This window comes from Carlito syrichta, unplaced genomic scaffold, assembly GCF_000164805.1.
Source record: "Carlito syrichta isolate Samal-C Ts95f unplaced genomic scaffold, Tarsius_syrichta-2.0.1 Scaffold74266, whole genome shotgun sequence".
NCBI lineage: Eukaryota > Metazoa > Chordata > Mammalia > Primates > Tarsiidae > Carlito > Carlito syrichta.
This window is the reverse complement of record NW_007018362.1, coordinates 49,682-72,304: the sequence shown is the minus strand read 5'-3', so window position 1 is coordinate 72,304 and position 22,623 is coordinate 49,682. Positions and strand designations below refer to the sequence as shown.

The following is a 22,623-nucleotide window of genomic DNA, read 5'->3' as shown; positions in this document are numbered from 1 at the left end:
GCAAGTCCAAAATCTACAGAGTGAGACAGCAGGCTGGAGAATCAGAAAGTGACAACAACGTTCAAGCCCGAAAGCCCTCTGTTGGCAAAGATCCCTCTTGCTGGGGGAATGAGGCATGTGTGTCAGTCTTTTGTTCTATTCAGAGCTTTGAATGATTGGATGAAGCCCACCCACATTATGGAAGGTGATCTGCTTTACTCAAAGTCCACCTATTTAAATGTTGATCTCATCCCAAAACACCCTGACATAAACATATCTGTGCACTCTGGCCCAGTCAAATTGACACATAAACTTAACCATCATGGCTATTTACCTACTGAAAGGTTTAAAATAAAATAATAAAAGATTGATAATACCAAATATTATCAAGGATACAGAGCAACTTGATTCTCATATATGGGAGTGTAAATTGGCTCACTTGCTTGCAAAAATGATTTGGCATTACATACTAAACCTTGAACTTATACATTTACTATGACTTTGCAATTCCATCCATAAGTATATTTACTCAGCAAAAGTACCTATTTATATTCACTGAAAGACCTGTACAGGAATATTTATAGTAGTACTATTTATAATAGACAAAACTGGAAACAATCCAAATTCCTTTGTGGAGGAGGTGGACTTTAAGAAGTGCCGTGATATCTAGGGCTGATTTTAAAGAGTGGAGATAGGGCAACCCCTTCAGGTCTCCTCACACTGTGGGAGATTTTCTGTTCTCTCAATAAATCCTGCTTAAAAATCAAATAAAATAAAGAGTGGAGATAGTGAACAGATGCCTGTCAGAACAAAACCAAGGACATTAAGGAGCTTCTATGACAGAAGAAGCTCAGAATAAAAGTGGCCAAAAAGGTGAGGACACTCCTGTTTTTGGCATCCTGCTAGCTTCTCTTCTGTTCCATTCCTTCCCTCTCCTAGCCTTTCTCCCCTCACTACTCCTCTGTATTCTTCTTGTCTTTCCACACGTTCTCTGCTCCTACCTGAATTTTGTCTTTCTATATTTCTTCAGTTTGGAAACTAAAGTTCTGAGTCTCTGAATTTATACTTTGTTTCCTGAATCTACTGTAAATTCCATAACTACAGCCCTCAAATGTGCTGGAGAAGAACAGATTGAGGCCAGGGAACTTTCCCAGGAGTCTCCAAACTGTAAGATAGAGGCGTTTAACACAATAAGTACTGGCAGAAACGGCAATAAATTTGTGAGCTTTTCTCTAATTGATCTAATGTTAATTTTTTAAAAGTTTTAAATCACATTGCTTTGCAATTGGTGTTGATTCTCAGACCTAGCCATCTCTCCAGGTATGGGAGTTCGTGCCTATAATCCCAGGGATTTGGGAGGCCAAGGTGAAAGGATCACTTAAAACCAGGAGTTCAAGACCAGCTCAAATAATATAGAGAGACATTCATCTCTAAAAAAAATTTAAAATGAGCCAGGTGTGATGGCATGCACCTGCAGTTCCAGCTTCTCAGGAGTCTGAAGCAGGAGGATCACTGAACCCAGGAGTTTGAGACTACAGTGAACTATGATCACACTACTACACTTTAGCTTGAGCAACAAAGAGAGCCTCTCTCTAAAGGAAAATGAAAAAACTGCAGTCATCTGTCAGCAAATCAGATTAATAACAAAACAAGAAACCAAAACTTGCAAATGTCTTACTATGACACACACAACAGATAAACTGTTGTAAACCATGATGTGCAAGATAAACTCTCTAAGCTCAACTTTTTATACCACTTTATATATTTCATGGTTATAACATAGCAAAAATAATCCCACATGGAATCTAAAAGATTCCTAATACAAAATGTTTTCTGTTATTTGCTTAGTTTATAGAATCTGATCAGTCAGAATAGACTTTGTTTAGTAATTTCTGCTCTAAAATCATTCTATAACTAACCCTGGCACCCAAAACTCGTATCCCCTTCACTGTCTCCTTTGAGACACTATTGAGACTCTTTCAGAATGAGGCTCTCCCTTGCCCAGTAAGTTTAATAAACCCAGTGTACCAGTATCAACAAGGTTCATTGTTGATCTTTGTGAGGAATAAACTTGGGTTTTGCTTTTTCTCTCAAAACAGAAATATTTCTGGGCTTGGCAGTCAGAGGTTAGCCTTAACATCCATTTCCTGTGGTTTCCCACTCTTGGGCTCTGGAGTTTTCAGGCTGAGAAAATGTAATGGTGTGGTACTCTTTATAAGCTAATACTTTATGTGAAGCTATAATCACAATCACTATTATTATTGCTCCAAAACGGTAAAAATTCATTGCTGTTGAATGATAGTCTCTAAATTTGAGCTAACAAAACACTTACTAAATACACAGTACACAACAACCTCATTCCCCAGACCAGCAACTTAGACTTATCTACAGAGAAAGCTCTGAAGAGTCAGGCAGTGGTGTTAATTTTCAGTTGTAAACAATAGCAATGAAAGCACCCTTATGTGCCACCATGCCCACCCCAACTATTTGGCTCCCTGGTTACAGACACAAACCCAGGCAAAGTTCAAGTTCAGCCCTGCTACTTACTAGCTGAGTGACCATGGTCAAATTATTCTACTCCCATGGGTGCTAGTTTTCAGATTTGTAGAAAGAGGGTAATAGTAATATTTACTTTGTATGGATGTTGTATTATACAAGTTAACATACACAAAGCCTTTGAAAGAATATGGAATAAGTGCTTGATAAATAGGAGCTGATATTAAAATCATTTCTATGTATAAACTATGCTAGCCTGAGTCTTCTAACTATTATTTTTTAAAAACGTGTTTCCTGTAATACTTTTGAAAAAGTATTGCAATCATATTTAATTGGTCATTGGTATAGATACCATTTTACTATTCAATGTTTGGCAAGTCAATCATCAGTTTCTTCATGTTTAAAATGGGTTCAAGCCGGGCTCGGTGGCTCAGCCTGTAATCCCAGCACTTTGCGAGGCTGAGGTGAGTGGATTGCCTGAGCCGGCAGTTTCGAGACCCGTCTGGGCAACTTGGCGAGACCTCATCTCTACAATAAAAAATCAAATCCATCAAAAGAGGACTGGATTTTAAAAATGTGGTACATGTACACGATGGAATACTACGCAGCCATAAAAAAGAACAAAATCATGAATTTCACAGCAAACTGGATGGAACTGGAGTCTATAATACTGAGTGACCTCTCACAGAGACAAAGATCTGAGTATCACATGTTCTCACTCATATAGTGGCCCTTGAACATCCAATGTAATACTATAAAAAAATGACTAAGAGTGGTGGGAAACTATGGGGGGGAGGGGAAGGGAGATGGGATTAACAGTAGTAAATACCTGTCTGGGGATGGGGAGACACCTCTTCTCAACAAGGGTGCCTGAATGAAGCATATTTGTATACCTAACCCTTAACTGTACCCTACAACATCATAATAAAAAATATTGGTTAAAAAAAAAAAATAAAAAAAAATAAAAATAAAAAAATCAGCCTGGCTTGGTAGCGTGCGCCTGTAATTCCTACTACTCAGAAGGCTGAGGCGGAAGGATCACCGGAGCCCAACAGGTCGAGGCTGCGGTGGCCAGGAGCAGCCCCTGCACTCCAGTCTGGGCTACGGAATGAGACTCCAACTAAAATAAAATAAAATAAAATGGGTTCAATATTATCTAACTGATGGGGCTATATTGGTGACTAAATGAGATAATGCATATAATCTCAATTCAGTGCCTAGGACACAGTCAGGGTTCTAAAAAAAAAAAAACTGTAGCTGTTAGAGTACATACTGTTTTATAAATACCGAGTTCCCTAGAATATATAGTAGCAATGAAGGCACCTCCATCACAGGAGAGGATGGAGTCTGACTTTCACGGTCAGAGTTAACACAAGTTAGCTATGGACTTGTTTTTGAAAAATAATCTCTCCTCTACTTGAGACCGATGCCAAACTTTGAAATACAGTAGTCTCCAAGTCTTTAACTGGAGGAGGAAGTTAGTGCACTCAGAGAGAGAGAGAGAGAGAGAGAGAGAGAGAGACAGAGACAGAGAAAAAGACAGAAGAACAGCAATGCAGGATCACTCAAGAACATAGTTTTTTCTGGGATGCCATGTCTAGGTTAAAACCATACCCGGTAGGATTCAAACCCGTGAGGGGAGACCCAGATAGGTTTCAAATCCATTGCCTTAAATTAACCACTCAGCCATGACTACCTACTACTTGCTAAGTCTTCTTAAAGTCTTTAAAGATGTGAGCAGTGTGACATTCTCAGTGGAGTTGGCACAATAATAAGAGATGTTTTGGTGTGTGGTTCTTAAGTCTGGTAACACAAATTTTCTAGGTACATCAGGAGCTTCTAATTCTTTGATGAAATAAATCATCCATGGAAAAGCAAAATTCAACTGAGAAAAATGGAATTCAAAGGAACATTTCGAGGGAAGAGGTTTGAATTTCCTCTGCTCTAGAACTCCACACCTTGTCACCATTGATGCATCTGTTCATGGATATTTGTAAGAATCCAGCAGAAAGGGAGTCTGGAGCTGAGGGTGGCCCTAGTAGCTTCAGACTTGTAAATGCCCATAGCACAGAAAACGGTTAGAAGAAATATAAGGGAATCAAACCTTGGAGTGAGTCATCTGAGTTTGCTTTCGGCAGTGTACACTAAGCCAGAAATATCTTCGATGGCTTTAAACTGCTTTGCTCCTTCCCGGACTCAAATTAAAATTCGACTTGAGCAAGCGTATGGGATGAGACTCAGCGGGGAGGTCCCTGTCTTCCTATATCCTCTGAAGAGGAGGACACTGGGAAGTTCTCCATCTCCTCACGAAAAGCTCATTCCTTTCTGCTTTCCCCAGGGAGGAAGTCTGCAGTCAAGGGTGGGGGTTGGGGGTGGGGGAAGACGAAACTTAGATAAGTTTTCCAGTTTAAGAACATTCTCTGTCCCTCCTAACACTAGCTTGAGACTGCTAGACTAAATCTAGCTATATTAATACGATATTTTTTCCTGGGCTTAAAGACTTGATTCGAGGAAACACTACAGAACCAGATTTTCATAGTTATTGTTTTTGTTTGGTTATTTTTGAAAAAGGAATTTCAGGGTCCTTAGCATCAAGTTCTAGGAATTGAAGTGCTTGGCCAAAACACCATCATGTTGATTCAGACAGACTTTCAGATACAAATGGGGGAATTCCGTTCAGGTTTCAGGCCCTCATACTCTGATGCAGTTAAAGTTCTGCCACATTCGTTTTTTGTTTCGGGCAGTCAAAAAGACAGTTGCTCCTGAAGTGACTTGAATTGTTTTGCCCAGAAATGTATGTCGTTACTTATGTAATCAAGTTAAGAAGAGGTCATACAGGATTTGGGGAGGCCCTAAATCTTATGACAAATGTCCTTATAAGAAAAGGGAGACTTAGAAACACAGTCACTGGGACATAGGCCATGTAAGAAGGAAGCAGAGACTGGAGTGATGCGATTACACATCAAAGAGTGCCAAGGATTTTTGTGAACCATGAAAAGTTGAGAGTGAGGTATAAAATAGATTCTCTCTCAGAACCTAGAGAGAGTGAGAAAGAATACACCAAAGTATTACTAGTATGGTTTCTGGGTTGTGGGATTGTGGGTTGTTTCTTTTCTTTGTTTTTCTATGATGTGTAGCTGGCTTCATTACTCGGGTTTAAAAATGAAAAAGCTGGCTGGGACCTTTGGGAGGCCTAGGTGAGAAGATTGCCTGAGCCCAGGGGTACAGGTTCGAGACCAGCCTGGGCAACTAGATGAGACCTCATCACTATTAAAAAAAAAAAAAAAATTAGCTGGGTGTGGTGGCGTGTGCCTGTAGTTCCAGCTACTTGGAAGACTGAGGCAGAAGAATCACCTGAATGAACCCAGCAGGTCTAGGCTGCGGTGGCCATGAGTGTGCCACTGCCTTTCAGCCTGGGTAACAGAGTGAGACTCCAACTTAAAAATAAATAAATAAATAAAAATGAAAAAGCAGAAACAGTATTTTATTGCTGGAACAAGAAAAAAGTCATCTCTAAATACAAGTGCTTTGGTATTACTCGGTAGTTTAACATTTGACTCCAGTGGTTACATTGTTCAAAGAAATTTCTAGTTAAAGATAGTAGTAAAGACCAGGACTTTATCTTTGCTTTCTTAAGAGGACCACAAGTTGACAGTAAAAGCAATTTAAAAATGTCTAAACCTAAAAGGATGAAGAAAGCTTGAGAGTGAGTAACAGATAGTAAGAAACATTGTCTGCTTCTCAAAGTAGCTTGATGCAATGCTGATTTATTCCTTAGTCATGTAAGAGTTAATTGTAGATTTGTGTATCATGCCCATAGTACCAATTGGGTTTGGGGGTCTGCCTTCTAAAGATGATTGGACTTCTAAGTGCCACCAGAAATTAGAGGGAAGTTAGCTACCAAAGCAAACAAATGAAAGAAAGAGAGCCTGGTGAAAATAAAGATGAATAGGTAACAGAAGCAAAGCAAAACAAAACCTAAACAAACAAAAATCTATCAGCAGTATACACTAAACCAACATATTCAGGAAGACAAGAAAACATTCTGTATCTATGAAAATAATATGTTTTTTTGAAAAGCATTAAGAGAACAAGAACTCTTGGAAATAACAAATAAGATGATTAAAAAAAGTTAATAGAAGAATTGAAAGATAAAGTTGAGAAAATTTTCCATAAAATGGGACAAAAATGAAGGATGGAAAATAGGAGAATAAAAGACAAGAAAATTAGAAGACCAGCTTGAAAGGACCAGCAACTCAGATTAAAAGAGTTTAATGAAAAGACAACAGAGAAAATAAAGGGGAGAGACTATAAATAAATGCAAGAAAATTTCCCAAATCTACAGGATTCACTCACCCAACGACTGACCAGCATAATGAGAGAGAGAGAGAGAGAGAGAGAGAGAGAGAGATTAAAAAAAAAAAAAAAAAGGAACTGAGACTTATCCAGAGTATCAATTTAATGCCAGGTTCGGTGGCTCAGCCCATAATCCCGTGCCTTTAGGAGGCTGAGGTGAGTGGATTACCTGAACCCGTGGGTTCGAGACCTGCCTGGCCAATTTGGCAAGACCTCATCTCTACAATAAAAATGAAAAAAAAAATTAGCCAGGTGTGATAGCGTGCACCTGTAATTCTGGCTACTCGGAAGGCTGAGGCGGAAGGATCGCCGGAGCCCAGCAGGTCGAGGCTGCGGTGGCCGGGAGCGGCCACTGCACTCCAGTCTGGGTGACAGAGTGAGACTCCAACTCAAAAAAAAAAAAAAAAAAAAAGAATGGCTTGTAAATGTATCATCACACTTACCACTAGAAGACAATTGAGTAATACTCATCAAATTCTAAGATAAAATTATTTCCACACTAGAAATCCCTACCTGACCAAACTAAATCATTTATAAAGTTAGAATAAATATATTTCAGAAATGCTTTATCATTTTTAGTACATACGCAGGAAACAGAAACCTCATGAGAACTTAAACCCAAAGTCTTTGTTTGTTTGAGTTGGAGTCTTACTCTGTCCCCGGGGCTGGAGTGCAGTGATACGATTACAGCTCACTGCAGCCTTGAACTCTTGAGCTCAGGCAATCCTCCCGAATAGCTGGAACCACAGGTGCATGCCACCATGCCCTGCATTTTTTTTTTTGTAGAGATGAGGTCTCGCTGTGTTGCCCAGGCTGGTCTTGAACTCCTGGCCTCAAGAGATTCAGCTGCCTGGCTGAGAGTCTTTAATGCAGGGAATTGTTTGCAGAGGTGGTGGCAGATCAAAGACGCCAACAAGGTAGTGTAGAAATTGGAACCCAGGAGGTGGAATCTCCCTCAAGGTGGCATTTCTGGCAGGATCTGGAAACATGGAGAAGACAACTGCTACCAGAGATGCTGCAGAAAGCAAGGAGAAGAAGCAAGAAATCCCCTGGTTTCTTTCTTCCCTCTACCTCTCAATATTTCTTTATTGTCTTCTGATGGTTGCATTCAGGTAGAGGTCAGCTGGCGTTGGCAGAATCTGGGAAATGCAAGATGCATAGGTAGGGACCAGCCACTGGTGCTGCAGAGATGAACTAGGGAGGGGTCAAGAATGTGTCTGAACACAAACAGGCTCCAGACAGTCAAACACAAAGTCTCAGAAATGTATTTTTTCTGAAAAAGCTATCTGAGGAGGTTCTCCAGCAAAAAAATAGGGAGTAAACCCAGGAGATTTGTCATTCAGCAAAAGGGGGATTCAACTTCAGTTGTTGGAGGAGAAGTGTCAGCATAACAGGTGTAAAGCAAACCTAGAGATTAACAAGTGTAGATTGGACAAGTTGAGGGAGGGAGGGACTGAAAAATGTTTGACCAAATTCAGAAGAATTTTGCAGCTCTGGAAGAAAGTTGGGGAATAAATTTGTGTTACATACACAGAAAGGAAGCAAACAAACAAAAGAGGCAGTATTCAAATCAGGAAAAGAAAAAAAAAGAAAGAGAGAGAGAGAGAAAGAAAGAAGGAAGGAAGGAAGGAAGGAAGGAAGGAAGGAAGGAAGGAAGGAAGGAAGGAAGGAAAGAGAGCGAGAGAAAAAAAGAGAGGAGGAGGAAGGGGGAGGGGAGGGGAGAAGGAAGGAAGGAAGGAAAAGATAATTTATACAAAATGATGTAGCTGTGAACAATATTTACATGAGCATAATAAGGAAAATACTCAACATTATTCAGCCTCAATACCATGTGATACAAATGCATTGAAAAGATGAGGGGAGAGAAGTGTGTTTGTGTGTTAAACTGTGTAGGAGAGCTAAAGATCTTTTTCTTTCAGAGAGGGAAGTCTTTATTTAGATAATGTCTGTATCAGTCAGGACACCAGTAGGAAGTGGAGTGTTTACTCAAACTGAGAAATTTGAGGATCGTTTATTTAAATGATTATTTACACATAAATGTACAGCAATGCAGGGCAACAACATAGGTAATACAAGAGTGTCCTTGAGCTTGAAGGGCATAAGGTAGAGTTTGAGGACCTGCAGCTCTTTGGAGAGGGCTGTGTGGAGCAGCTTCAGGACAGTTGTTGGGACATTTTCCGGGGGATTCAGAGAGCAGCGAACAGGACCAGAGGATAAATATACCAACCTTACTCTTCACCCTCCCTGTAGATTCCTTTAACCAAACTCATACAGAAGCCAGAGGACAAAGGAGTCCATTGGTAATGTCCATACTGATCAACCCCAGGACCGGCAGCAAGATGCAGAATGTGCCCAGATGATATGCAGCACTATGCCTAAAATTGAGTAATCAAGCCGGGCTAGTGGCACAGTCTGTAATCCCGCGCCTTTGGGAGGTTGAGGTGAGTGGATTGCCTGAGCCCGCGGGTTCGAGACCCGCCTGGGCAGTGAGACCTCATCTCTACAATAAATAAAAAAACCAGGAGGGCGTGGTAGCGCATGCCTGTAATTCCGGCTACTTGGAAGGCTGAGGTGGAAGGATCGCCGGAGCCCAGCAGGTCGAGGCTGCGGTGGCTGGGAGCGGCCACTGCACTCCAGTCTGGGCGACAGAGTGAGACTCCAACTCAAAAAAAAAAAAAAAAAGAGTAATCAAGAAATAGCAGGGTAACCATAACAACCACAATCAGTCATGTTTACAATGTGTCAGACGTTGTTTAAAGTGTTCATCAGATTTTCTAAGTAACTCCTAAATGTTGGTTTTACTCCAGTTTTGCAGGTATGTAAAACACAGAGAGATTTCCTTGCCCAAGTTCGTAGAACTAAGAGCTAAAATTAACTAAAAAGTTTCCGCTAAAAAACCTGAATTTGGTTTAGGTAGGGCTTGGGGCAGGAAAATGCTGTACTTGTTTGTTGGTTTTAAATAAGACTTGTCAATTCATTTGGCTTTTAAAGCTATGCATTGTGCAAAGTTATTATAGTTATATGCAAAATAATTACGAAGACTGAGGTCCAGAACCAGCTATAATGGTGAGGGTTGTGGCTGGAATAGATTGCCTCTCTAATGTTCAGAGTTTGAGAACTCGTACTTAATAAATGAATATATATATATTACATATTTGAGGGGTACACTTTTCTTGTTTGAACAGGACAGAATCAGGACTAAACAGAAACTGTTGAAATCCTGTAACAAATTATCTCAGTAGAGGTCCAATTACTCAGTGATAAAAATGTGCCTGTTCTCCCTCATTCTGTCAGAGTAGAGACATTTATGTCTGAGGCATGTCTCCCCAAACTGCACTTCCAGGAACCTGTACCCCAAAAGTCCTTTGAGAAGTGGTTTAACTAGTATTTTGGCTTCAGTCACGAGTGCACCTTTGATCTAATTTACAAGACCAACATTAATAAACTGTTCAGCTACAATTAAAAGGTGGTTTTACTTTAGTAGTATGGTGCTTAAATTCTAGTGATAGAATTTGTTTCTCATTTATTAGCTGAAGATTAGGTTAGATGGCATAGAGAAGAATATCAAATGCAAAATATTCTTAGCCTGGGATCCATGGACTTCAAGTGTTTCATAAACACCCTGAGATAGTTTTCAAACTGGTATATGTATGTATCTAAGGGCATCTTTTGGGAAAGAGATTTCCTAGATTTTATTCAGTATAATCTGGAATTAAAAGTTTAAAAAAATGCATGGTATGAATCTTTGTTCTTAATCTTGGGAACTAGAGGGAGAAAAATTTTCCATTAGCACTTTATTTTGGGGGGAAATAAATAAAATGACTGACAGCAAACATGAAAAGTCCAAACCAATTTCTACAAACTAGCTCCTAAGGTGAAAACAACCTCAGTCTTGCAGGGAATACAGCAGTGTTCACTATTACACTGGAATCGAAAACAGTTGGAATCTCCTATGCTTCCTGAAGTCACCTGTGTTGCTCCCTAATGTTTGCAGTTCAAAGTAGATGCTTGTGCCCCAAAAGCAAACTTCAAGCCCTGGCTTGAACCATGGTCTCAGTCTATTGTCAAATTTTTTCCCAGCTCTTCTTTTACTTTCACTATGGGATTGCTGCCCGGACAACCAGTCCACTGTGTGCCTATCTTGCATCCTACAGAATATAAAAAAGTTTGGACCACCACTTCCTTCTAGCTAGCATCTACAATCCTCGACTGGATGCATACATTTAGTTTTTATTCTTATTTAAGCTTCTCAGCTTATCTAGGCTGTTAGCTTCCAGTCACCTACAGTTTCCCTTAATTCCCCCTGTGTATGTCATTTTATTTACAGTTTTAAGTATCTCATCACTATAAACCAAAATCTCCACGGGCAGGATCAGTGCTTTGGTGTCTTGCTCAATTCTGTGTCCTTACCACTGAGCATAGCAGCTGACATGGCACAAAAAATTTCTCCTTCCTGTGTCCTTCCTATGTAGGCTATGTAAGCTATGTCACTAGGTCTGATAAGGTATCTCATTAGAAAACAGAGGAGGGAATTGTGCTGGTGCACATCACAACCAAAGTTCTCAATTCACTTTGAATAAATAATTTCATGTGGTCACATTTTTGTTCTTAATTCCATGAGCAATAGTTTATACTTAATCTAGAAGATAGAAAGTTCCTATATATTCCCCACACTCAGTTTTTTCTATTATTAAAATCTTACACTAGTATGATACATTTGTTACAAGTAATGAACAAATATTTGTACATTATTATGAGCTAAAGTGAATATGTTATTTAGAGTTCCTTAGTTTTTACCTAGTTTCCTTTTTCTATTTCAAGATCCTATTCAGAATTTCACATTATATTTAGTCATTATTTCTTCTTAGGTGCTCTTGGCTGTAGCAGTTTCTCAGACTTTCCTTGATTTTGATCTTGACAGTTCAGGTATTGTGTAGAATGTCCCTCAATTAAAATTTGCCTGATATTTTTCTCATAATTAGATTGGGGTTATAAGTTTGGGGGAGGAAGACTACAGAGTAAAGTGCCATTTATATCACAGTATATCAAGGCTATATACCATTAACATGGCTTATCACTGATGGTATTAACCTTGGTCACTTGACTGAGGTAGTGTTTTTCAGATTTCTTCACTTATTATTCTCTCTCCTCCCATTTCCATACTATATTCTTTGTAAGGCAATCACGATGCAGAGCCCACAATTAGGAATGAGGAGTTATGTTGTTGGAATTCTTCTGCCTAGAAGATTCCCTGAAAGAGGGAGGTTGGTTCTACATTAGGGAACCTGTTGGGACAAGTAGGCTGTAGGAATCAGTTTGAAGTCTTCATGTTCACTTGTAGGCATTTTATTTACTTCCCACATGTCTTTTCTCACCTATTTATTTGCTGATTCAATATTTTATCTATCAAATCAGCAAGGAATCATAAACATTTACTTTCTATTTGGGGTTATAATACAACACTATTGTTGCTCAAATGATTTCAACTTTGGCCATTGCAGGCAAATATTTTTTACTTTTTGCTTGTTTGTTTTCAGTGAATCCAGAACTTGATACAAGCCCTAGAAATGCTTCTTGTCAATTTGTTATACGAACCTGAAGTTTTTCAAAAAGCTTGCAGTGGGCTACAGTTATGCTGAAAGTGCTTATGATCCTCGTGCTTCTTGTTCCTAAGGCTCCCGGAAATCACCTTTACTTATTCGGATTGGCAGGAGGGCTTCATTTTGTCTTGCTCTCTGGTGAGTAGATCAAGAGGTAATGAGGGCTGGAAGAAGATGGAGTGGCTATAAGCAAATGCTCTGTTTGCCACTCCAGGGGCCACTCCAGCGACCGCTGTCGCTCATGTCACAGACCATACGGCTCTGCGGGCGGGGCCGGTTTTAGCCTGGTAGTGACAGTCCCGCCTCGGTCTCGGTCTAGCTTTTGTCTCCTGCCGTTTCCCTACCATTGCTGGGTCTGCAACAAACAGTCCTGGACAAGTCATGTCCGGTTCTTGACACTAGGAAATCTTTATTGTTGAAGAATTTAGACGAGGCTCATAGTCACTGCTAGGAAGAGCCAAGTCAAAGCCTTATCGGTGACAAAATCCTGCTTTGCGGGCGTTCGAGTTTGGCATCTTGCTTTACCCTGTGGTCTCCACCAGGTGGAGCCTTTCCGGGAAGCAGCAAGCATGCCTTGATGCCCTGAGGTTTTTTTGTTTTTGTTTTTTTTCCCCCCAGCAACGCCACGAACAGCCAGGACTGGTTCGTCAAATGAAGTCACGAAATTAAACTTCCAAAAATGTTCCTGGCCGGAACAGACGTTCGGCGAGGCATCGAGCCTCGCGGTCTCTCCGACACCGCTGTCAGCGCAGTTCGGCTGATGCCCTGTGGGAGCCGCCTGCCCCCTGCGGCGGGGCGTCCTGGCTTAGGGCGGCCGAACCGAGGCTGGGGGCCCGGAGAGTTGCAGAAGAAGGCAGAGGGGCGCTAAGAGGTTGGGGAGGCACGGACCTATCTTATCTGTTCTCAGGTAGATTTGCTCTTGGATTTTGCACTAAGAAACCTGTGCGAAAGAGAAAAGAAGTATGTGCCGAGGCGGCAAATAATGAACACCGGGAGGCAAACTCAACACGTTTAAAGGAAAACATGGATGCAGAAATGGAGATATATTTCATCGGGGAGGAGCGCTAAAGGAGTCCTTCATCGTAAGGTTCCATGGTGTAATGGTTAGCACTCTGGACTCTGAATCCAGCGATCCGAGTTCAAATCTCGGTGGAACCTGGACTTTTGTTTTTCAGTATTATTTTTTCCTATCTAAGATAAGTTTCCCTTTTTAGGGATGATTAACAGAGCATCTTCGCTTCGTATGGACCCACAGTGTGATGTGGGCTCTGCATGGGCCCCACTGTTATGTGTTCAGAACAGAAGAGCATACCTCCTACCTTCCCTCTATTCCCCTCACCACAGACATCAGTTATCCATACCTGGACTTTTCTTTTTCAGTATTATTTTTTCCTGTCTAAGATAAGTTTCCCTTTTTAGGGATGATTAACAGAGCATCTTCGCTTCGTATGGACCCACAGTGTGATGTGGGCTCTGCGTGGGCCCCACTGTTACGTGTTCAGAACAGAGGAGCATACCTCCTACCTTCCCTCTATTCCCCTCACCACAGACACCTGTTACCCATAATAATGTTGAGTTGAGTTTGTTTCTTTGATTTACTGCTTTATAAAATGGAGTAAATTTACTTCATGTAGGCTAGAAAAAAGACCTAACAGATCTGAGAAAGAATAAAAATTCTCATGGATATATATCTTTTTGCCTGGAGAGAATAAGATTTTATAATGCCCATTGGGAAGTATCATCAGAACTTATAGGTGTTTCATTTTCTACTGAGAAGTGAAGATTTGTGGAAAAACATCTGCACTTTATAAAGAATTGCTTGAATTCTCTCAGGTATTTGAACACTACTGAATCCCTACATGAAAACTTGAAGCTCTGTCAACATAAATATCCAGGTACATCGTTTAAATGCTTCCGTGGTGTTCTGTTGGTCATTTATATGGCATTAATTCACCACACAGAATTGCTGTCTATGCTGAATATGTCCCATAGAGATCTTAGATAGAGCTTAAAAATTGTATCCTGGGATGTCTCTGTGATCTCTTTATCTTCATAAAGCTAAATGTCTCCTGTTGTAAGTTACTTTATTTTCTGGTAAATTTCTGGATTTGTCACAACATAAGGCAAGACAAAGGAGTTATTGAGTTCCTCAAGAAGTAAATGCCAAGTGCTTTTCTTAGTTTGACTTTACTAGTATTTCTAAAAATTGTAGGTTTTTATTTCAGATGCAGAATATCAGCCTATATATAATCTTTCTTCATTTAATATTATATTGCTAAATTGAATTATTGCTTTTGTTGTATGTAGCTACCATTAATTCATTGATTTCATGTTAGCTGCTGTAGAACAGGAATGTGACACAATTCATTCATTCACCTTTCCATTAATGGGAAACCCACAGATATGAATTCAATTTTGAATTATGCCAACTCTTGGGTCACATAAAATTTAAAAATTATGTTAGGACCGAGGAGATCTCTGATTCTATAATCATAAATTGAGCTGATAATGTATAACTTTGAACCATAGTCTTCTTCCTCCAAATACTTCGGCACATAATGATTCTTCACCCTTTTGTATTGTGGTACCCAATCCTTCTAATTCCCCATGCATTTTCTAGTGTTAACTGCTAGCAGAATTTTGTTCCCCAGTGAGGACTGCCATTGCTAGGCCCTAAGTCACCACTGCTTCTAAAAGCTCAAATATTTACTTGCATTTAGCAGATATCTATTCTTTTACCCTTACCCAGGTGAAATTCTTGCATTAGTTTTATTACACGTTTCTTCTGAAAGAAGAAATCTTGCCTTAATACATCTGATTGGCAAAGCTTAGGGCACATGCTTATTATCCTAGATGTACAGGAGCTTAGGAAATTGTCTTAGTCAATGTGGGCTGCTATAACAAATACCATAGACTGAGTGGCTTAAACAACAAATGTTTATTTCTCACAGTTCTGAAGGATGGGAAATCTAAGATCAAGGTGCCTGCAGAATCAGTGTCGGATGAGGGCCCTTTTTTTGCCTTCTTGCTGTATCCTCGCATACTGAAGAGAGAGATAAATCATTTCTCTCCTATATTTTCTTATAAATGAACTAATTCCATTCATGAAGGCTCCACCCTTGTGACCTAGTTACCCCCCAAAGGTCTTGTCTCCGAATGCCATAACATTAAGGACTAGGGCTTTAAAATATGAATTTGGGAAGAACACGAGTATTCAGTCCGTAGCAGAAATTTAGCTAGACTGCCCCCCTGAGGATACAAAACTCATTGAAGTCTTACACGTACTAGACCACCATGTTCATGGATATGATTGTTATCTATAATTCTTTTTTGTAACTTCCTAAACTTTTCTTCTTCTACTATTTTTCTCTTCCATTATGATTCATCCACAGAATCTATTAAAATTTAATTAGTAATTACTAAATTTAAGATGTAGAAACAAAATGGAACTAAAATAATGGGCAACAATGAAATATGAAATAGGGTGTTGTAATGGGAATCAAATTATACTAGTCATTTATCATAATAAAAGACTATTCAAAATAATGTTTATTGAAGTTATACTTCATATAAATGCTGAATGGTGATTATAAAATTAGTATTTGTCTGAAGTCATGGCCAAAGCTACACAGTACCCCTTTGCTTTGTATAAAATGCCAGGTTTTACATTTTTAAAATTTACTGAAAAACTAATTATTATTAGCATTATATTTGATGTATTATATTTTATAACAATATATTAGAATTGTATTATAATCAAACTTTTAGTAGTCTAAATGTAAAAGATTGACATTATTGTATACCACTGTCCTTTACTAGATTCTTCTTCAGTCAATCTCCTGCACAGTGGGGCAAAAAAAAAATAGATGCCCACTTTTAACTTAGACCTCATTTGTTCAAAACATTTCTTCTTTTCTTCAAAGACTTCATTATACTTGCATAAATAAAGATTTTACCATGGTACAATACATAATTTTAGAGATTTTCCTCCTTGTGAAAGTTTAAAATGGCAAAATAGACATATGGTTTTTAAATTACTTTGACAAGATGGGAAGAATTCCCAAATACAACCGCTTATTTAAAGACTCAAGCCCAAGATAGAAAATAATTTTAAAAATTATATTTAAATATTCTAGAAATGAAGAATCGAGATACAATTACAACTTTATTATTCCTCATTGTATTCTGATGTAAATATTTATACATATTTTTGGGAATAAAAGTGTATGATGTTCTTCTTAGATAACTATCTAGTTTTTAAAAGCTTAATATTTTATTAACTTCCTTCTATTAATTTTATTTTTGTTAATTCTTAATATTACATAAAATTAACAGTTTTTCACAAATTATTAGCAACTGAAGCATTTTAATCCTGAAATAGTAAAAATTTATTCATATTTAATTGATTGATAGTATTTCAACATATAATGCACATAAAGTTACTATATGCTGAATAGCTAAAATTCTTATTCTGATTATAAAATTATACTATTCAGATACAAACAATAATCCTCGTATATGACTTGTTCATATTACTTAGGGATTAGATATAATGGTGAACAGCACAGTAGTACTATTGTTTCTTAAACTTCAGCTCAAGGGTTCCAGAAGTGATATGGAACCATCTGGCTCTTTGACTTTCATTCTGATTGGTGGTAGGGTGGGGTTTACAGCCTAGGGCAATGAAAGTCTCAGCTCCCTACTCTACTTTCTCTGAGACGTGTGTGTGTGTGTGTGTGTGTGTGTGTGTGTGTGTGTGTGTGTGTGTTGGGGGTAAGAGGAAAGCACCTTGTTCCAGTGTGATGGAAATCTAGGCTCCCCATTTTGCTTTTGCTGCTATGTTTGAGGGACTGAGCTATAGTTTTATTTTGTTTTGATTTCCTCTTTTAGCTTTCCAGAAGTGGAAGTTCCTGGAAATGGAGTTTTAAACTCCAATGAATACACAAAATTAACTTTAAAAATCACAAGTCATAAGTCCAACATAATATTTTGAAAATATAAAACTTTAAAAAAAAACAAAGGCAGGCTTAGGTCCAAGAGCTTGTGAAAAGATCATGACTTCTTATTAGGGAAGTGCTTTTAGCCTCCTGTTCATCCATCTTTGGTTGTTTTAATTGTATATACTAAGCAGCACAAGCATACAGTGTCTGTTTGACCCTTAGGGATGCTATGGCCTATGAACAATCTTCATAGCACTGTAGTTTAAGCGCCCTTGGCTTAACTTAAATAGCCAGCTGATCATGATTGTACAGCTTGTCATCCACACTTTCAACTTAGAAATGCACGAATCATCACAGACATTTACATACTAATTATATGGACATCAAGAAGATATTATGAATGGTATTTTGTAAATAGATATGACAATTTAGGGCAGATTCCTTTAAAGAGATGGTTTACCAAAAATGACAGAATAAGAAATTAAGACCCTGAATTGTATATGTATTAAGAAATCAAAACTATAATTAAAAATATTTTGTCAAAGTAAACACTATGGAAAATTGGCTTCACAGAATAATTACTTAAAATATCTAAGATAGAATAATTCCAGTCTCTCACACATTTTTTTCCCTCCCAAAACTGACTTCCAAATACGTGATCCTTCCCCCAATATTATTCTTTTCTAGTCATCCTTGCATTTGGGTCCCGTGGGCCACCATTTCCTCCTCTGATACACTGGTAAATGGATAGTTCTTGTGTCAAACACTATCAAAAGTCTTATCTCATTAACCTTTTTTAACATTACCATTATAGAATTTTTTATTCCCATTTTAGAGATGAAGAAATGAAGGCCCAGAGATCTGCTATATTTTATCTGCTACTGTGCTGAATTTCATTTATTTGACATTTGGCAGAATACTACTCTATTGCTATCTGTGAGAGATAAATAAACTTTATTGTGTTCATGACACAGTTAGTTTTGTGTTTTTTTTTTCCTTGCAGCTGAACTTAATCCAACAGACACAGATCATTTCACTAAGGGGTTTATATCTTTATTTATATATATATTTCTTATGAACTATTTATAGAGTTTTCGTATAGACAGGATTGATTTATTGATTCTCAGTGAAATTAGTTTGCAGTCTATTATGGGCTCTTTCTATTCATCCAGAAAGAGAGCAGTGTTTCTGTAGCTGAGGAGAATATTTTTTTTCAGAATGCACATTTGTCCTTGAAGCAAGAAATAGTAGGAGGAAGTCAGATTTACCTGCTTTTACATAGAGAAAAAAGACTTTCATTTTTATTTTTCCATTAGAATTATCACTAATTCCTTGTGGTGCTGAAATTTATTTTGAGAATTCTTGTCAAGTGCACCTTTAGACAGAAAGCAGAAAAAAATGAAGTAAAAATAGAGAAACCAGACTGAAGGTGCAATTTATATCCAGTCGTAATGCTCAGTATCTCTATTATTGTTGTCTTTCCCCAAATACCTTGAAGATTAAAATGTCAAAAGTTGGAAGGAAAATAACCTCAGTTTTTTTTTTAGCTATACCTTAAAATAGACATATAGGCCTAGAATATCATGATTGGTTCTGTTTTTCTACTAAATCCTTTTCTTAGCTCTTTTTTCCAAACTTAACTTCTGAATTTCTAAATCTGTCTCTCAAGTCAACAGCCACTTGTCACCATCATCACATTTTAAGTCATAGAATGAAGAATTTCAGACCTGTGCATTTGTAGTAGAGTGGCCAAGTATTTAGTCAAGGACTGGCTAAACCATAGTGCCCTTGATGTGTGAATTTTATCTCATCCGTATTGACTTTTCTTTTCAAATCAATGTCCTTGTACATGCAGGGTTGGCAGTTTTTTGTTTGTTTGTTTGTTTGTTTGTTTGTTTTGTTTTGTTCCCCCCACCCCCACCCCCAAGGCTTTTGGGGAAAACAGTATTCACCAATTTAATAATATCTAGGGCTGCTTAACAGAAAAGTTAGAATTCACAGTTAGCTATCCTTACTATCTCATCTTTATAGAACAGATGGAAATGTTCTGAAGGCTACATTTACTAAAACCATTCAACTATCAAATATGTATCCCATCCCCACCCCCATCATTTTCATATGAAAGGGAATTAGATATGGAATAAAATTAACTAGGGGACTATTCTAATTCTGATATTAAGTAATTATGGGTATTTGAGTATTTCTCTTAGTTCCTCATTTTTCTCATTTTAAAATGAGGATAACAGTACTTTGTATAGCTGATGGCCATATGAAGTAAGATTAAGTATGTGAAGACATTTTGTAAATCTTGATACACTAATGAAATGGTAGTTATTTTGCCTTGCCAATTCCCATGCCATGCTATTCCCTGTTTTTGTAAAACACTGACAGTTGTTATAGAGTCATTCTGCAAATTAAAAGGAAGAGAGTGATTTACAAACAAAACAAAACACTACTTTGCTGAGGGTCCTCATAGTAAGGAAATGCTGATAAATCTTTTCATTATAATTTTTTGAGACTTTACGTTGAGTCAAAAATAAGTAGAAGAAAGTAACTATCTGCAATTCATTACTCACAGAATTATTCACAGTAGCCATGAGCTACTGGAAGTTCTAGCACTGCATCTAGCATGAAGATAAAGGACTAATTACAATGTGAAGAAAATTTGGTAGAGTTCAGTGCCACATAATGGAAATCCTGGAAAAGGCAGTCAGTGCTGGCTGAAATGATCTGAAGCTTGTTGGAAAGGCTATTGCTCATGTGATATGGACTCCGAACCCTATGTTCCTTGATGGTAAAAACTGCTGAATGAAGAGATGACTTATTTTTTCCTAACCCTTATTTCACAAAAGAGTCTCTGTCCAAGTTGCTGAGCTCACTTTGCTTCATCGCAGGGCCTTTTGTACAGTGACATTAGCTACTTTAGTCCAATCAGAAGCATTTCCTTCTATGCCGTGTTGTGTGAGTAGTTATGACCAGATAGCTATGGTAATGAGTTATAAAGTCATGGAAGTCTGTTCATATATGTTCAAGTCCCTGTCACTTTGGTGTCCATGTCATTTCTCGGGATCATGTCCTTGTTCATGTAAAGTGGCTTGGCATTGCCACCTGAAAGCTTTCTGTCTCTTTCATTTATTATTATTATTTTTTTATTTTAGTGACTCAATTATCCTGTTTCTGGTTGCAGATAAACCCCTCTGTTTTGGTACAAATGTATTGCATGGTAAAGAGTAATCAATTAAAGCAACAACTTTGCCCTGGTAGAGTCACAAGATTTTTTTCTTCAGTGATTCCCCCATTGTCTTGGTGGACAAGATTCATTTCTAAAATCGAGAAACAGTCTTCCTTCTCTATGCATGTACCTCATGGGAAAGCTTTTTTCAGATAGCTTTAATAATCAAGTACTGACAATAACAATAGTGCTCATAGCTATCTCTGAAATATTGAGAATATTGTTGATCATGGAATTTGAATCCAGCCTCTCTGGTTTACTAAACAAGGATTTTGCCCAGCTAAACCATGGAGACTTTAGTAAAAGTAATGTAAATAGAATTTTTTAAAAATGTATTTAACATTACTTTTTGAGAAAAAATACATCACTAAAGGCCAAACTCAACAACGAACCTTTGAACACTGACATGAACTCTGCAGGAGAGAGAAAAGAGACCCATTATGTTATTTTCAAATCACTAATATCAACTATGTCATGTGCTTTCCTCTGGGAAAGGAATTCCTGGGGTCCTTGGTGGGGTTTCTATGTGGCTTCTCTGGATCCTTTCTTCTTCCTCTTGTGCCTGCAATCAGACCTTAAGTCTACCTTGCCTTTCCCACAGTTTTCCACTAGACCCTGACTTCCAGTTCTAATTCTGATGATAGTGTGGCATACATTAGTGACAATAAAAAGAGTGCCCATTCAATGCATGTTTGCATTCCCAACAATAGAATAAATTGAAGAATTGTGCTGTGTTTTTGCAATGGCAAGCTATAGAGCAACAAGAGTAAAAACCTCTTAGTACATGAATTACAGATTAGTCTCACAATACATACTATTAGGTGAAGAGAAATAGATACAAAATAGTAAATCTGTATACTTCTTTTATGCAATTTTTAAAAAAAGACAAAATTACCTGTGTTGTTAGATATGAAGATAGTAAGTTATCTTGATGGAAAGTGCCTGGGGTCATGAGAGACTTTCTGGGGGTGCTGATTGCGATCTACTTCTATCTGAGTCACACTGGTATATGGACATTGTGAAAAATCATATGCCATACGCTTAGGAGTTGTGCGTATTCTGTTTTACTTTAATAAAAACAAAAATCGCTGTTTGCCTCGATCAACATATTTGTCTAGCAAAAGGAACAATAAAATTCAGCATTTAATATAGAGGTTGCTCTATGCCCAATCACTTTGCAACATGTTAAAATGTTATATGCTCATTTAAAAGCATAAGACGTCGAGCATGGTAACTCATGGCTATGTGTAATCACAGGCTAGGGCAAGAGGATTGCTTGAACCCAGGAGTGCGAGACCAGTCTAGGCAAAATAGTGAGACCACATATCATTGAAAATTTTTTAAAATAATAATAATTAGCTGGTCATAGTTCCAGCTACTCGGGATGCTGAGATGGAAGGATTGCCTGAACCCAGGAGGTCAAGGCTGCAGTGAGTTGTGATGGTGCCACCGCATTGCAGCCTAGATGACAGAGTGAGACCCTGATTCAATAAATAAATAAACAAGAAGAAGTTGATACAAAGATAGTAAGTCACTCACTCAAAATCACACAGGTAGTAAATGGTAGAGCAGGTGTTAGTAACTGCCAACCAATCAGAGGAGCCTAGCATCACAATCTGGATCCCATAATTCTTAATCTCCATTGAAGAGAAAAATAGAGTTTCCTCCAAAAGTCCACAAATAAAATCCAAGGCTGAAAATGACAACGAACTTGGAGAAGGATCAGTCCAAGTACAGCAGATGAAAATGGGGTAAGAAATTTTACCCAGAAAATTGGAAGGGGTGAAAGAGAAGACAGCAGGGAGAAGATGGAGGATTAAAATTCTGTGAAACACCTAGAAGTTTGACTCCAGTTTTACTCAATAGAGATAGGAGACGAACACCAGCACATTAAGAGCGGGCGCTGATTAAGAACGCTCAAATTTACAACGACCACAAGACGATCCTGTATTTAACCCTTCTGGATGCTTCTCCCCTGATCTGTCTCTTTTCAGCTTTCTCTCTCCCCCCCCCCCCCCCC

At 38.3% G+C, this 22,623-nt stretch overlaps 1 non-coding gene across 1 annotated transcript; it reads left to right on the top strand.

Annotated features, from left to right (window-relative positions):
* The first annotated feature begins 13,517 nt into the window (after positions 1-13,517).
* TRNAQ-CUG lies at positions 13,518-13,589 on the top strand. The gene has a single exon. It is a non-coding gene; the product is annotated as a tRNA-Gln (tRNA).
* Positions 13,590-22,623: the final 9,034 nt, after the last annotated feature.